The following is a 14,445-nucleotide window of genomic DNA, read 5'->3' as shown; positions in this document are numbered from 1 at the left end:
GGCTGGCGGCCCACTCACTCGATCGCCATGTCTGTTTGCCACAGTTTTCCCGGTGGTGCCGCACCCGGGCTCGCCCCGGCTGACGCAGTTTTCGCGCCGCCCCGGCAGACGCGGTTTTCGCGCCGCCCCGGCTGACGCGGTTTCGTGCCGCCCCGGCAGACGCAGTTCGGACTTAGCACTTTTCGGCTGTGCCTGGCTGGCGGCCCACTCACTCGATCGCCATGTCTGTTTGCCACAGTTTTCCCGGTGGTGCCGCACCCGGGCTCGCCCCGGCTGACGCAGTTTTCGCGCCGCCCCGGCTGACGCGGTTTCGTGCCGCCCCGGCAGACGCGGTTTTCGCGCCGCCCCGGCTGACGCGGTTTCGTGCCGCCCCGGCAGACGCAGTTCGGACTTAGCACTTTTCGGCTGTGCCTGGCTGGCGGCCCACTCACTCAATCGCCATGTCTGTTTGCCACAGTTTTCCCGGTGGTGCCGCACCCGGGCTCGCCCCGGCTGACGCAGTTTTCGCGCCGCCCCGGCTGACGCGGTTTCGTGCCGCCCCGGCAGACGCGGTTTTCGCGCCGCCCCGGCTGACGCGGTTTCGTGCCGCCCCGGCAGACGCAGTTCGGACTTAGCACTTTTCGGCTGTGCCTGGCTGGCGGCCCACTCACTCGATCGCCATGTCTGTTTGCCACAGTTTTCCCGGTGGTGCCGCACCCGGGCTCGCCCCGGCAGACGCGTTTTTTTTTTCTTTCGCCCCGGCTGACGCAGTTTTCGCGCCGCCCCGGCTGACGCGGTTTCGTGCCGCCCCGGCAGACGCGGTTTTTTGCGCCGCCCCGGCTGACGCGGTTTTTGCCGCCCCGGCTGACGCAGTTCGGACTTAGCACTTTTCGGCTGTGCCTGGCTGGCGGCCCACTCACTCGATCGCCATGTCTGTTTGCCACAGTTTTCCCGGTGGTGCCGCACCCGGGCTCGCCCCGGCTGACGCAGTTTTCGCGCCGCCCCGGCTGACGCGGTTTCGTGCCGCCCCGGCAGACGCGGTTTTCGCGCCGCCCCGGCTGACGCGGTTTCGTGCCGCCCCGGCAGACGCAGTTCGGACTTAGCACTTTTCGGCTGTGCCTGGCTGGCGGCCCACTCACTCGATCGCCATGTCTGTTTGCCACAGTTTTCCCGGTGGTGCCGCACCCGGGCTCGCCCCGGCTGACGCAGTTTTCGCGCCGCCCCGGCTGACGCGGTTTCGTGCCGCCCCGGCAGACGCGGTTTTCGCGCCGCCCCGGCTGACGCGGTTTCGTGCCGCCCCGGCAGACGCAGTTCGGACTTAGCACTTTTCGGCTGTGCCTGGCTGGCGGCCCACTCACTCGATCGCCATGTCTGTTTGCCACAGTTTTCCCGGTGGTGCCGCACCCGGGCTCGCCCCGGCAGACGCGTTTTTTTTTTTCTTTCGCCCCGGCTGACGCAGTTTTCGCGCCGCCCCGGCTGACGCGGTTTCGTGCCGCCCCGGCAGACGCGGTTTTTTTGCGCCGCCCCGGCTGACGCGGTTTTTGCCGCCCCGGCTGACGCAGTTCGGACTTGGCACTTTTTGGCTGAGCCTGGCTGGTGGCCCACTCACTCGATCGCCATGTCTGTTAGCCACAGTTTTCCCGGTGGTGCCGCACCCGGGCTCGCCCCGGCTGACGCAGTTTTCGCGCCGCCCCGGCAGACGCGGTTTTCGCGCCGCCCCGGCTGACGCGGTTTTTGCCGCCCCGGCTGATGCAGTTCGGACTTGGCACTTTTTGGGCTGAGCCTGGCTGGCGGCCCACTCACTCGATCGCCATGTCTGTTTGCCACAGTCTTCCCGGTGGTGCCGCACCCGGGCTCGCCCCGGCAGACGCGTTTTTTTTTTTCTTTCGCCCCGGCAGACGTGGTTCCCCCCCCCCCCTTTTCGCTCGCCCCGGCTGACGAGGTTTTCGCGCCGCCCCGGCTGACGCAGTTTTCGCGCCGCCCCGGCTGACGCGGTTTCGTGCCGCCCCGGCTGACGCGGTTTTCGCGCCGCCCCGGCTGACGCGGTTTTTGCGTCGCCCCGGCTGACACGGTTCGGACTTTGCACTTTTCGGCTGTGCCTGGCTGGCGGCCCACTCACTCGATCGCCATGTCTGTTTGCCACAGTTTTCCCGGTGGTGCCGCACCCGGGCTCGCCCCGGCTGACGCAGTTTTCGCGCCGCCCCGGCAGACGCGGTTTTCGCGCCGCCCCGGCTGACGCGGTTTCGTGCCGCCCCGGCAGACGCAGTTCGGACTTAGCACTTTTCGGCTGTGCCTGGCTGGCGGCCCACTCACTCGATCGCCATGTCTGTTTGCCACAGTTTTCCCGGTGGTGCCGCACCCGGGCTCGCCCCGGCTGACGCAGTTTTCGCGCCGCCCCGGCTGACGCGGTTTCGTGCCGCCCCGGCAGACGCGGTTTTCGCGCCGCCCCGGCTGACGCGGTTTCGTGCCGCCCCGGCAGACGCAGTTCGGACTTAGCACTTTTCGGCTGTGCCTGGCTGGCGGCCCACTCACTCGATCGCCATGTCTGTTTGCCACAGTTTTCCCGGTGGTGCCGCACCCGGGCTCGCCCCGGCAGACGCGTTTTTTTTTTTTTCTTTCGCCCCGGCTGACGCAGTTTTCGCGCCGCCCCGGCTGACGCGGTTTCGTGCCGCCCCGGCAGACGCGGTTTTTTGCGCCGCCCCGGCTGACGCGGTTTTTGCCGCCCCGGCTGACGCAGTTCGGACTTAGCACTTTTCGGCTGTGCCTGGCTGGCGGCCCACTCACTCGATCGCCATGTCTGTTTGCCACAGTTTTCCCGGTGGTGCCGCACCCGGGCTCGCCCCGGCTGACGCAGTTTTCGCGCCGCCCCGGCTGACGCGGTTTCGTGCCGCCCCGGCAGACGCGGTTTTCGCGCCGCCCCGGCTGACGCGGTTTCGTGCCGCCCCGGCAGACGCAGTTCGGACTTAGCACTTTTCGGCTGTGCCTGGCTGGCGGCCCACTCACTCGATCGCCATGTCTGTTTGCCACAGTTTTCCCGGTGGTGCCGCACCCGGGCTCGCCCCGGCTGACGCAGTTTTCGCGCCGCCCCGGCTGACGCGGTTTCGTGCCGCCCCGGCAGACGCGGTTTTCGCGCCGCCCCGGCTGACGCGGTTTCGTGCCGCCCCGGCAGACGCAGTTCGGACTTAGCACTTTTCGGCTGTGCCTGGCTGGCGGCCCACTCACTCGATCGCCATGTCTGTTTGCCACAGTTTTCCCGGTGGTGCCGCACCCGGGCTCGCCCCGGCAGACGCGTTTTTTTTTCTTTCGCCCCGGCTGACGCAGTTTTCGCGCCGCCCCGGCTGACGCGGTTTCGTGCCGCCCCGGCAGACGCGGTTTTTTTGCGCCGCCCCGGCTGACGCGGTTTTTGCCGCCCCGGCTGACGCAGTTCGGACTTGGCACTTTTTGGCTGAGCCTGGCTGGTGGCCCACTCACTCGATCGCCATGTCTGTTAGCCACAGTTTTCCCGGTGGTGCCGCACCCGGGCTCGCCCCGGCTGACGCAGTTTTCGCGCCGCCCCGGCAGACGCGGTTTTCGCGCCGCCCCGGCTGACGCGGTTTTTGCCGCCCCGGCTGACGCAGTTCGGACTTGGCACTTTTTGGGCTGAGCCTGGCTGGCGGCCCACTCACTCGATCGCCATGTCTGTTTGCCACAGTCTTCCCGGCGGTGCCGCACCCGGGCTCGCCCCGGCAGACGCGTTTTTTTTTTCTTTCGCCCCGGCAGACGTGGTTCCCCCCCCCCCCCCTTTTCGCTCGCCCCGGCTGACGAGGTTTTCGCGCCGCCCCGGCTGACGCAGTTTTCGCGCCGCCCCGGCTGACGCGGTTTCGTGCCGCCCCGGCTGACGCGGTTTTCGCGCCGCCCCGGCTGACGCGGTTTTTGCGTCGCCCCGGCTGACACGGTTCGGACTTTGCACTTTTCGGCTGTGCCTGGCTGGCGGCCCACTCACTCGATCGCCATGTCTGTTTGCCACAGTTTTCCCGGTGGTGCCGCACCCGGGCTTGCCCCGGCAGACGCGTTTTTTTTTTTCTTTTCGCCCCGGCTGACGCAGTTTTCGCCCCGCCCCGGCTGACGCGGTTTCGTGCCGCCCCGGCAGACGCGGTTTTTTGCGCCGCCCCGGCTGACGCGGTTTTTGCCGCCCCGGCTGACGCAGTTCGGACTTTGCACTTTTTGGCTGAGCCTGGCTGGCGGCCCACTCACTCGATCGCCATGTCTGTTTGCCACAGTTTTCCCGGTGGTGCCGCACCCGGGCTCGCCCCGGCAGACGCGTTTTTTTTTTTCCTTCGCCCCGGCAGACGTGGTTCCCCCCCCCCCCTCCGTCTTTCTTTTTGTTTTTTTTTTTCGCCGCGGCTGAAGTGGATTTTTCGGTGCCTCGACGCCCCGGTAGTCGCGGTTTTTCCGTTTCCGCACGGCCCCGGCTGACGCTGCTCGGTCACAGTCGCCTTTTGTGAGGATTGCAGACTTCTTGAGCGCGGGTGTTTTTTTTTTGTTGTTGTTGTTGTTTTATTACGCATTCGCTCCAGCAGACGCTGTTTAGACTTTTTGTTTCCTCTTTTATCCTGCGACGAGGTGACGAGGTTTATTCGGTGCCCCGCCGCCCCGGCTGAAGTGATTTTTCCTGTCCCGTGCCGCCCCGGCTGACGCGGTTGGGACTTCGCGTTTGTTCGGCCGCCACGGGTTTTGGCGCACTCGCTCGGTTGCTTGTTGTTGCCACTTGTTGCGAACCCAGGTTTCTTGAGCGAGCGCGGGCGTTTTTTCTTCCTTTCTTTCTTTGTTCTATGTGTTAGCGAATCGGCCTTTAATATCACACGAGGACTCACAACCAACAATTTTCAGTTTGAAGTGTAAAAAATCTGCAGGTGTTGACGTAACTGACTTGCCCCGTACCCTTGAGTACATCCATGAAGTTCTCGTAGTACTACTAAATCGCATTATTCCAAGTGGAGAAATTCCCATAAACTTGCAAACCTCTACACGAAAATCGGTGCGCGTGATAAAGTTGAAAATTATCGTCCGATATCAAATGTGCCTTCTATAACACAAATTCTAGGAAAAAAAAAAAAAACACTTGTTCGCCGTTTTCTGCGCCGTGACTGGCAGCACTCCGGCGAAGCGAAACGGGGTCGATTCGAGCACGATATCGGCGTCTTTCGACGTGCTCGCCGGCGACCGTCGCACGAGTACGTCGCACGAGCGCGTCTGCCGGGGCGCCGTTTGCGAAGCCGACGCAAAAGTGGGAACCGCCGCTCGGATGATCGCCGCTTTCGGCAGAGTGAGTGTTGGCACTCCGGGGAAGCGAAACAGCGTGAATGCGCCCACGAAATCGGCGTATTTTGAAGTGCCCGCCGGCGACCGTCGCACGAGTACGGTAAACCGCGTCAGCCGGGGCGTAGTTCGGGACGCCGACGAAAAAGTGGGAAGCGCAACTCGGATCTTCGCCGTTTTTGCAGGAGTGAGTGGCGGCCCTCCTGCGAGACCAAGAAGCATCGATTCGTGCACGAATTCGGCGCCTTTCGACGTGATCGCCGGCGACCGTCGCTCGAGTAGGGCAAACCGCGTCTGCCGGGGCGGGCTTCGGGACGCCGATGCGAAAGTGGGAAACGCTGCTCGGATGTTCGCCGTTTTTGGCCGAGTGAGTGCTGGCACTCGGGCGAAGCCAAACGGGGCCGATTACGGCACGATATCGGCGTCTTTCGACGTGCCCGGCGGCGACCGTCGCACGAGTACGGTAAACCGCGTCAGCCCGGGCGGAGTTCGGGACGCCGATGCGAAAGTGGAGAACGCCGCTCGGATCTTCGCCGTTTTTGGAGGAGTGAGTGGCGGCACTCCGGAGAAGCCAAGGAGCGCCAATTAGCGCACGATATCGGCGTCTTTCGACGCGCTCGCCGGCGACCGTCGAACGAGTAGGGCAAACCGCGTCTGCCGGGGCGGGGTTTACGACGCCGACGCAAAAGTGGGAACCGCCGCTCGGATGTTGGCCGTTTTTGGCAGAGTGAGTGCTGGCACACCGGCGACGCGAAAGAGCGCGAAAGCGCCCACGAAAGTGGCGTATTTGGACGTGCTTGACGGCGACCGCTGCAGGAGTACGAAAAACCACGTCAGCCGGGGCGAGCGACCCACGGCGGTCTGGGTGCTTATCGCTGCTATTATAGGGGCACCCCGGCAGACGCAGAAAAAAAAAATTTTTTTTCGACCTTCTTTTTTGCTGGTCGAGCTCGGGTAACCCAGGTCGCAATGGGAGCCGCGCACGAAAGCGGCGTCGCGAGACGCGTTCGCGGTCGCTAGTCGCACGAGCTCGGCAACCGCGTCAGCCGGCGCGGAGTTCGGGATGCCGACGGCTAAGTGGGTACCGCTGCTCGGATGTTCGCCGTTTTTGGCCGAGTGAGTGCTGGCACTCCGGCGAAGCGAAACGGGGCCGATTCGGGCACGATATCGGCGTATTTCGACGTGCTCGCCGGCGACCGTCGCACGAGTACGGCAAAGCGCGTCTGCCGGGGCGAGGTTTGCGATGCCGACGAAAAAGTGGGAAGCGCCGCTCGGATCTTCGCCGTTTTTGCAGGAGTGAGTGGCGGCCCTCCTGCGAGACCAAGAAGCATCGACTCGCGCACGATATCGGTGTCTTTCGACGTGCCCGCCGGCCACCGCCGCACGAGTACGGCAAACCGCGTATGCCGGGGCGGGGTTGGCGACGCCGACGCAAAAGTGGGAACCGCCACTAGGATGTTCGCCGTTTTTGGCAGAGTGAGTGCTGGCACACCGGCGACGCGAAAGAGCGCGAAAGCGCCCACGAAAGTGGCGTATTTGGACGTGCTTGACGGCGACCGCTGCAGGAGTACGAAAAACCACGTCAGCCGGGGCGAGCGACCCACGGCGGTCTGGGTGCTTATCGCTGCTATTATAGGGGCACCCCGGCAGACGCAGAAAAAAAAAATTTTTTTTCGACCTTCTTTTTTGCTGGTCGAGCTCGGGTAACCCAGGTCGCAATGGGAGCCGCGCACGAAAGCGGCGTCGCGAGACGCGTTCGCGGTCGCTAGTCGCACGAGCTCGGCAACCGCGTCAGCCGGCGCGGAGTTCGGGATGCCGACGGCTAAGTGGGTACCGCTGCTCGGATGTTCGCCGTTTTTGGCCGAGTGAGTGCTGGCACTCCGGCGAAGCGAAACGGGGCCGATTCGGGCACGATATCGGCGTATTTCGACGTGCTCGCCGGCGACCGTCGCACGAGTACGGCAAAGCGCGTCTGCCGGGGCGAGGTTTGCGATGCCGACGAAAAAGTGGGAAGCGCCGCTCGGATCTTCGCCGTTTTTGCAGGAGTGAGTGGCGGCCCTCCTGCGAGACCAAGAAGCATCGACTCGCGCACGATATCGGTGTCTTTCGACGTGCCCGCCGGCCACCGCCGCACGAGTACGGCAAACCGCGTATGCCGGGGCGGGGTTGGCGACGCCGACGCAAAAGTGGGAACCGCCACTAGGATGTTCGCCGTTTTTGGCAGAGTGAGTGCTGGCACTCCGGCGAAGCGAAAGAGCGCGAATGCGCCCACGAAAGTGGCGTGTTTGGACGTGCTTGACGACGACCACCGCAGGAAAACGAAAAACCACGTCAGCCGGGGCGAGCGACCCATGGCGGTCTGGGTGCTTATCGCTGCTATTATAGGGGCACCCCGGCAGACGCAAAAAAAAAAAAAATTTTTTTTCGACATTCTTTCTTGCTCGTCGACCTCGGGTGACCCAGGTCGCAGTGGGAGCCGCGCACGAAAGCGGCGTCGCGAGACGGCTTCGCGGTCGCTAGTCGCACGAGCTCGGCAACCGCGTCTGCCGGGGCGGAGTTCGGGACGCCGACGGCTAAGTGGGAACCGCCGCTCGGATGTTCGCCGTTTGTGGCCGAGTGAGTGCTGGCACTCCGGCGAAGCCAAACGGGGCCGATTCCGGCACGATATCGGCGTCTTTCTACGTGCTCGCCGGCGACCGTCGCACGAGTACGGCAAAGTGCGTCTGCCGGGGCGGGGTTTGCGACGCGTACGCAATAGTGAGAACCGTCGCTCGGATGTTCGTCGTCTTTCGCCGAGCCAGTGCTGGCACTCCGGCGAAGCCGAACGGAGCCGATTCGGGCACGATATCGGCGTCTTTCCACGTGCTCGCCGGCGACCGTCGCACGAGTACGGTAAACCGCGTCAGCCGGGGCGGAGTTCGGGACGCCGATGCGAAAGTGGGAAGCGCCGCTCGGATCTTCGCCGTTTTTGGAGGAGTCAGTGGCGGCACTCCGGTGAAGCCAAGGTGCGCCAATTCGCGCACGATATCGGCGTCTTTCGACGTGCCCGCCGGCCACCGTCGCACGAGTACGGCAAACCTCGTCTGCCGGGGCGGGGTTTGCGACGCCGACGCAAAAGTGGGAACCGCCGCTCGGATGTTCGCCGTTTTTGGCAGAGTGAGTGCTGGCACTCCGGCGAAGCGAAAGAGCGTGAATGCGCCCACGAAAGTAGCGTATTTGGACGTGCTTGACGGCGACCGCCGCAGGAGTACGAAAAACCACGTCAGCCGGGGCGAGCGACCCACGGCGGTCTGGGTGCTTATCGCTGCTATTATAGGGGCACCCCGGCAGACGCAGAAAGAAAAAAAAAAAAAATGGGGACATGGCGTGCGTCACCGTGCGGCTTCGCAGCGTTGCCGAAGTCGCCGAGCCCTTCGACTGAGCCGAACGGCGGACAGGGAACGTTGGTCGGCCGTTCTAACCTGTCGGTGCCACGCCGAGACGTCGTTAAGGAAAACCGCGTCGTGGGCCTCTACTACGCCGTCGAGTCGTTGTACGTTTGGTGTCCAGCGTGTCGGCGGCGAGTAGCGGACACGTCGTTCACGACTTCGGTCTTTCGCAGTCGACGCGAACTTGCGGAGAGTCGTGGTGCCTCACGTTTTCGGCAGAAACCGCGGCGGAATTTTCCCGTGCGTGCGCGCACGACCTCGGTGCTGTGCCGTCAGCGTAGTGTTGCACAAACTCGTGGCCTACCCAAGGTGCGGTACGTTTGCGGCCGTATCCTCGGTGGGAATTTCGTGAGTAGGGTCGCAAATTCTACGACCTCGGCGGGTTTGAGAGCGACGTAGACTTGTGGCACGCTCAACGTGCCACACGTTTCGGGGCACACCCGCGGTGAAATTTTCTCGAGTACGCTCGTATTAGTGCCCAAGGAGGTCTGGGTACTTATCGCTGCTATTATGTGGGGGTTCTCGTGAGCGGCGTACGCGAAAGCGACCGGGTGTCTGATATGCGGCGGGCTTCGGCCTCGTCAAGCGTGTCCTCGGGTCTGCTCCAGGGGAATCCACGGCAGTCGTCTGCAGCCTCATCCGCTTGATGCGTTAGGGGCTGGTTGTCGGACGGTGCCGTTTTACCACGATATCGAGGTGTGTTCCGTGTCGTCCTCGGGCGATTCAGATGCGAAAGCGCCGAAGACGCGGGCGTGACCCGTCGTCTGGCGGCTTTGCAGTCTCGGCTCCGTTGCTAGTTCCGGCCGGTCCACCGACAGTGCAGCGGGCTTGGGCAACCCGCACGGCGCGACCGAGTCGATGCAACGAAAAAGAGCGAGCATGAACGTGCTTCTTGCCGCACGGCTCCCACTCGTCTTTCGGGAAGGTTGTGCCGTAGCGAGCTCGAACGCCGTCATCTCGGAGTGCAAAATAAGCGTGTTGGGGCGCCTGAAGGTGGCCTCCGCCGCACACAGACTGCGTCCGGCCCGCCGAAGGCGAGGACGGACGCGCAGTCGAACGATTACCTGGTTGATCCTGCCAGTAATCATATGCTTGTCTCAAAGATTAAGCCATGCATGTCTAAGTACATGCCGAAATAAGGCGAAACCGCGAATGGCTCATTAAATCAGTTATGGTTCCTTAGATCGTTTCTTCCTACTTGGATAACTGTGGCAATTCTAGAGCTAATACATGCAGTGAGCCTGGAGCCCTTTGGGTAACGGGTGCTTTTATTAGACCAAGATCGATCGGGTTTCGGCCCGTATTGTGTGGTGACTCTGGATAACTTTGTGCTGATCGCATGGCCACGAGCCGGCGACGTTTCTTTCAAGTGTCTGCCTTATCAACTTTCGATGGTAGGTTACTTGCTTACCATGGTTGTTACGGGTAACGGAGAATCAGGGTTCGATTCCGGAGAGGGAGCCTGAGAAACGGCTACCACATCCAAGGAAGGCAGCAGGCGCGCAAATTACCCACTCCCGGCACGGGGAGGTAGTGACGAAAAATAACAATACGGGACTCTTTTGAGGCCCCGTAATTGAAATGAGTACACTCTAAATCCTTTAACGAGGATCAATTGGAGGGCAAGTCTGGTGCCAGCAGCCGCGGTAATTCCAGCTCCAATAGCGTATACTAAAGCTGCTGCGGTTAAAAAGCTCGTAGTTGGATCTCAGTTCCAGACGAGTAGTGCATCTACCCGATGCGACGGCTCGGACTGAACATCATGCCGGTTCTTTCTTGGTGCACTTCATTGTGTGCCTCGAGATGGCCGGTGCTTTTACTTTGAAAAAATTAGAGTGCTCAACGCAGGCGAGTCGCCTGAATAAACTTGCATGGAATAATAGAACAAGACCTCGTTTCTGTTCTGTTGGTTTTTGGAATACGAGGTAATGATTAAGAGGGACGGACGGGGGCATTCGTATTGCGGCGCTAGAGGTGAAATTCTTGGACCGTCGCAAGACGAACTACTGCGAAAGCATTTGCCAAGAATGTTTTCATTGATCAAGAACGAAAGTCAGAGGTTCGAAGGCGATCAGATACCGCCCTAGTTCTGACCATAAACGATGCCAACCAGCGATCCGCCTGAGTTACTCAAATGACTCGGCGGGCAGCTTCCGGGAAACCAAAGTATTTGGGTTCCGGGGGAAGTATGGTTGCAAAGCTGAAACTTAAAGGAATTGACGGAAGGGCACCACCAGGAGTGGAGCCTGCGGCTTAATTTGACTCAACACGGGAAAACTTACCCGGCCCGGACACTGGGAGGATTGACAGATTGAGAGCTCTTTCTTGATTCGGTGGATGGTGGTGCATGGCCGTTCTTAGTTGGTGGAGCGATTTGTCTGGTTAATTCCGATAACGAACGAGACTCTAGCCTATTAAATAGGTGCGGGGTTCCCAGCACCTTACAACCTTCTTAGAGGGACAAGCGGCTCCTAGCCGCACGAAACAGAGCAATAACAGGTCTGTGATGCCCTTAGATGTCCGGGGCCGCACGCGCGCTACACTGAAGGAAGCAGCGTGTCTTTATCCCTGTCTGAAAAGACTGGGTAACCCGTGGAACTTCTTTCGTGATTGGGATAGGGGCTTGCAATTGTTCCCCTTGAACGAGGAATTCCCAGTAAGCGCGAGTCATAAGCTCGCGTTGATTACGTCCCTGCCCTTTGTACACACCGCCCGTCGCTACTACCGATTGAATGATTTAGTGAGGTCTTCGGACCGATGTCCGGCGCGGCCTTTCGGTTGCGCCGGTCTGTTGGAAAGATGACCAAACTTGATCATTTAGAGGAAGTAAAAGTCGTAACAAGGTTTCCGTAGGTGAACCTGCGGAAGGATCATTAACGGATTGTGAAGGGTGAGCGCCTCAGCTGCGTCTGCGCCCGACACTTTCTGCCGCTGACCCCGTTTGGACGCGGGGTCGGCTTTTCCCCACGGGGCTGCCTGAATGTGGAGCGGCACCCCGTGACAAATTGTTGCGCCCAGCGGACGCCAACACCGCGACCTTGGACGGTCGGCCAGGTGGCGGACGCGGGTACAAACGGCGCAACGCACTCATAGGTCGGCTTTCGACCCGCCACTGCACCGTGGCTCGAAGCGCTCGAAATGCGCGACCCGACCGCTGCGGGACCGCCTAGTACTGTAAACAGGAGCGGCGGAGCGCGAACGGCGAGTCGTGGTTACGTCGGTAGAAGGCGAGGCTGCGCGTTCCCGAAACGCCAGCCGAGTGCCCTCCCGACCGTTCGAGCGTGCAAGAACGAGACCCGACAATCGCGCGGCGACTGCCAAGTACGAGAGGAACGGCACAAGCGTCGGCGGTCGGTCAAGGAACTGGCGATGTGACGGGTCCGCTGTGCACCAGTGCATACCGTCCCGCCGTCCGCGGCAAGCGCCTCCGCGTCCTCGGGTGACGGAGGCTGCCGGTCGGTTCTTGCAGGCGAGGGATCTCGCTGGCACCGGTTCGCGTTGACGCGCGGCCGGTCATGGCACGGCGATGCGACGGCCGAGGTGCGCAGTACTCGATGGAGGAACCGCACGCTCCGATGACCGTCCCGCCCTCCGCGGCGTATGCGTACCGACCGTAATGGTTGCAGCAGCGCCGGCCGGCTTTTGAATTCGCCACACGAAACACGGTGCGAGATCGCGGTTAGGGGAGCGTCGACGTTGCCAGGCGTTTTGCTTGCTGCCGAGGGAAAGGCGGCACGGCCACGTCGCGCTCGTCGCGATTAGCGGGTCTGCGCGCTTTGGGAAGGTGCCGCAACGACTTGCCGAAAGAGGAAGCACGGAAGAACGAGGGACTTGGACGTCCCGACAATTGAACGCACTTGCGGCCAGGCCCTTGCTGGCTTCGTTCTTCCGCCTCGAGTAGGCTCGTACGCGGCTCCGGCGCCGAAAGTGGTCCTTGGCACCGACTTCGGTGGACGTGGGAAGTGCCGCGCAAGTACGGCGCGCCTGGCTCCACCTGTTGGCTAAAGTAGGCAGCCGGATCGGCATTTTGGTGTGCGGTGGCAAACCGTGGATGCGAAAAAAGCTTGTGCGATTTCGTGGAACAAAAAGCGGGGGTCCCCCTTTTTATGCGGAGGAGACCGACCCGCCTGCCGTGGTGAACCGCGACGCCACGGTAAAAACGGGAGAGGCTTGTCGATGGGACCGTGCATCCCGCGCTCCACGGAGGCCGGGAGGCGGCCGCCCGAGGAAATGTGTAGCCGTCGAGGCCCGCATCTGCGTGCACTCTTATCCAAATGGGTGTACCGCAGGCATTTTCTGGTTAGGCGGGCCAATGAGAGCGAGCACACAACGATACCTACGGGTCCGGCTTGGAGAACCGGCTTCGACGCCTCCCGAGTATTTATAGAGGGGTGGACCACGAAAGCACTCGCAAGTAGCGAAAGCGAAACGCCGTCCGAAACACACCGTTTGCTCGATTTGCGGCAGCCGAAAAAGGCGCGGCAGAGTTTTGGAGTCCAAGCGTGCGCTGAAAAGCGCCCTTCTTGGCCACTGTTTGGCCGAGTGCCAGAAACGTTTGGTTTTGACTGTACGGAATTGAACAAACACTTTTTCACGACTCTAAGCGGTGGATCACTCGGTTCTCGGGTCGATGAAGAACGCAGCCAGCTGCGAGACTTGGTGTGAATTGCAGGACACACTGAGCACTGATTCTTTGAACGCACATTGCGGCCTTGGGTCTTCCCTTGGCTTCGTCTGTCTGAGGGTCGGATCACATATCAAGAGAGCCTTCGGCGCACAAGGGAACGTGAGCCGTCGACTCGTTTTGACCGCGTCGGCAACACGGACAGCACGCTGAACACCTCACAGCGAGCGCCAACAGCGGCCACTCAAGGGCGAGACGGTGGCGACCGTCGTGCCAGAGCCCAACCGAAACGGGGGCGACCGACTGCATTGAGGATGTGGCACCTCGTTGAGACCGCCGCAGGACTTCGAGTCGGAAGGAAGCCTGCAGGGAAAGTGCGGTCGAGGTTGCGTACTCCTCTCTGCGACCGGGCGCGCAAGAGCTGCGAGAGCCACGGACGCGCAACTTTAACGCACGGTAAACACGAGGAGCGAAAGCCGGCCAGCAAAGCTTCTCCAGCCGTGCGCAAAGTGCGCGAGATCGCAGCCTTGCGTTGCGCTTGTTGCCCTCGAAGTAAGCAGGGTGTCCCGTAGACCGGGCGCTCGAACACGCTGCGGGGCCGTGCCTCCTCCAGGCTTTGCCGCGCGAACAGGGAACGTTCGCGCGCAAAGCGCAGGGAGGTGAGGAGGCTGCGCCCGACGTTTGCGGTTCGCTGCGTACGCGGTTGATGCGGAGAGCACGGCGCGACGACTTGCCGCGAAGCGGAAAAAGTCTCCCGCACGAGTTGGCGAAACGTTGGCGAAGCTTAAGGCGTTCTCGTCGTAGTCCGCCGTCGGTCTAAGTGCTTCGCAGTTCCCGTCCCGTTCAAAAAACTGGGCCACTCCAGTTGGGGCGGGGGCGACGCTACACGAGACGATGCCTCTCGCCAGGCTGCGTGGCTGCCCTTGCGGCGGCGGCGACTGGCCTCGGCGGTGTTTGGGCTTTCGACACGGTCGTTTATCACGCAACTGCTCGGACGACGCACGCGCGCAGCGGAATGCCGCTTGCCAGCCTTGTGAAGATGTGACCCTGTACAGGGTTGCGGGCGCACTTGGTAGGGCGTCGTACTCGGTTCGCGATGGGTTTACGAACGTGTCC

At 62.0% G+C, this 14,445-nt stretch overlaps 2 non-coding genes across 2 annotated transcripts; both read left to right on the top strand.

Moving 5' to 3' along the window:
• The first annotated feature begins 9,766 nt into the window (after positions 1–9,766).
• LOC142792352 (small subunit ribosomal RNA) lies at positions 9,767–11,581 on the top strand. Its single transcript, XR_012890850.1, has one exon. It is a non-coding gene; the product is annotated as a small subunit ribosomal RNA (ribosomal RNA).
• Positions 11,582–13,300: 1,719 nt separating this feature from the next.
• LOC142792362 (5.8S ribosomal RNA) lies at positions 13,301–13,453 on the top strand. Its single transcript, XR_012890861.1, has one exon. It is a non-coding gene; the product is annotated as a 5.8S ribosomal RNA (ribosomal RNA).
• Positions 13,454–14,445: the final 992 nt, after the last annotated feature.

Source organism: Rhipicephalus microplus, unplaced genomic scaffold (genome assembly GCF_043290135.1).
Source record: "Rhipicephalus microplus isolate Deutch F79 unplaced genomic scaffold, USDA_Rmic scaffold_217, whole genome shotgun sequence".
Taxonomy (NCBI): domain Eukaryota; kingdom Metazoa; phylum Arthropoda; class Arachnida; order Ixodida; family Ixodidae; genus Rhipicephalus; species Rhipicephalus microplus.
This window is presented reverse-complemented; position numbering and strand designations above follow the sequence as displayed.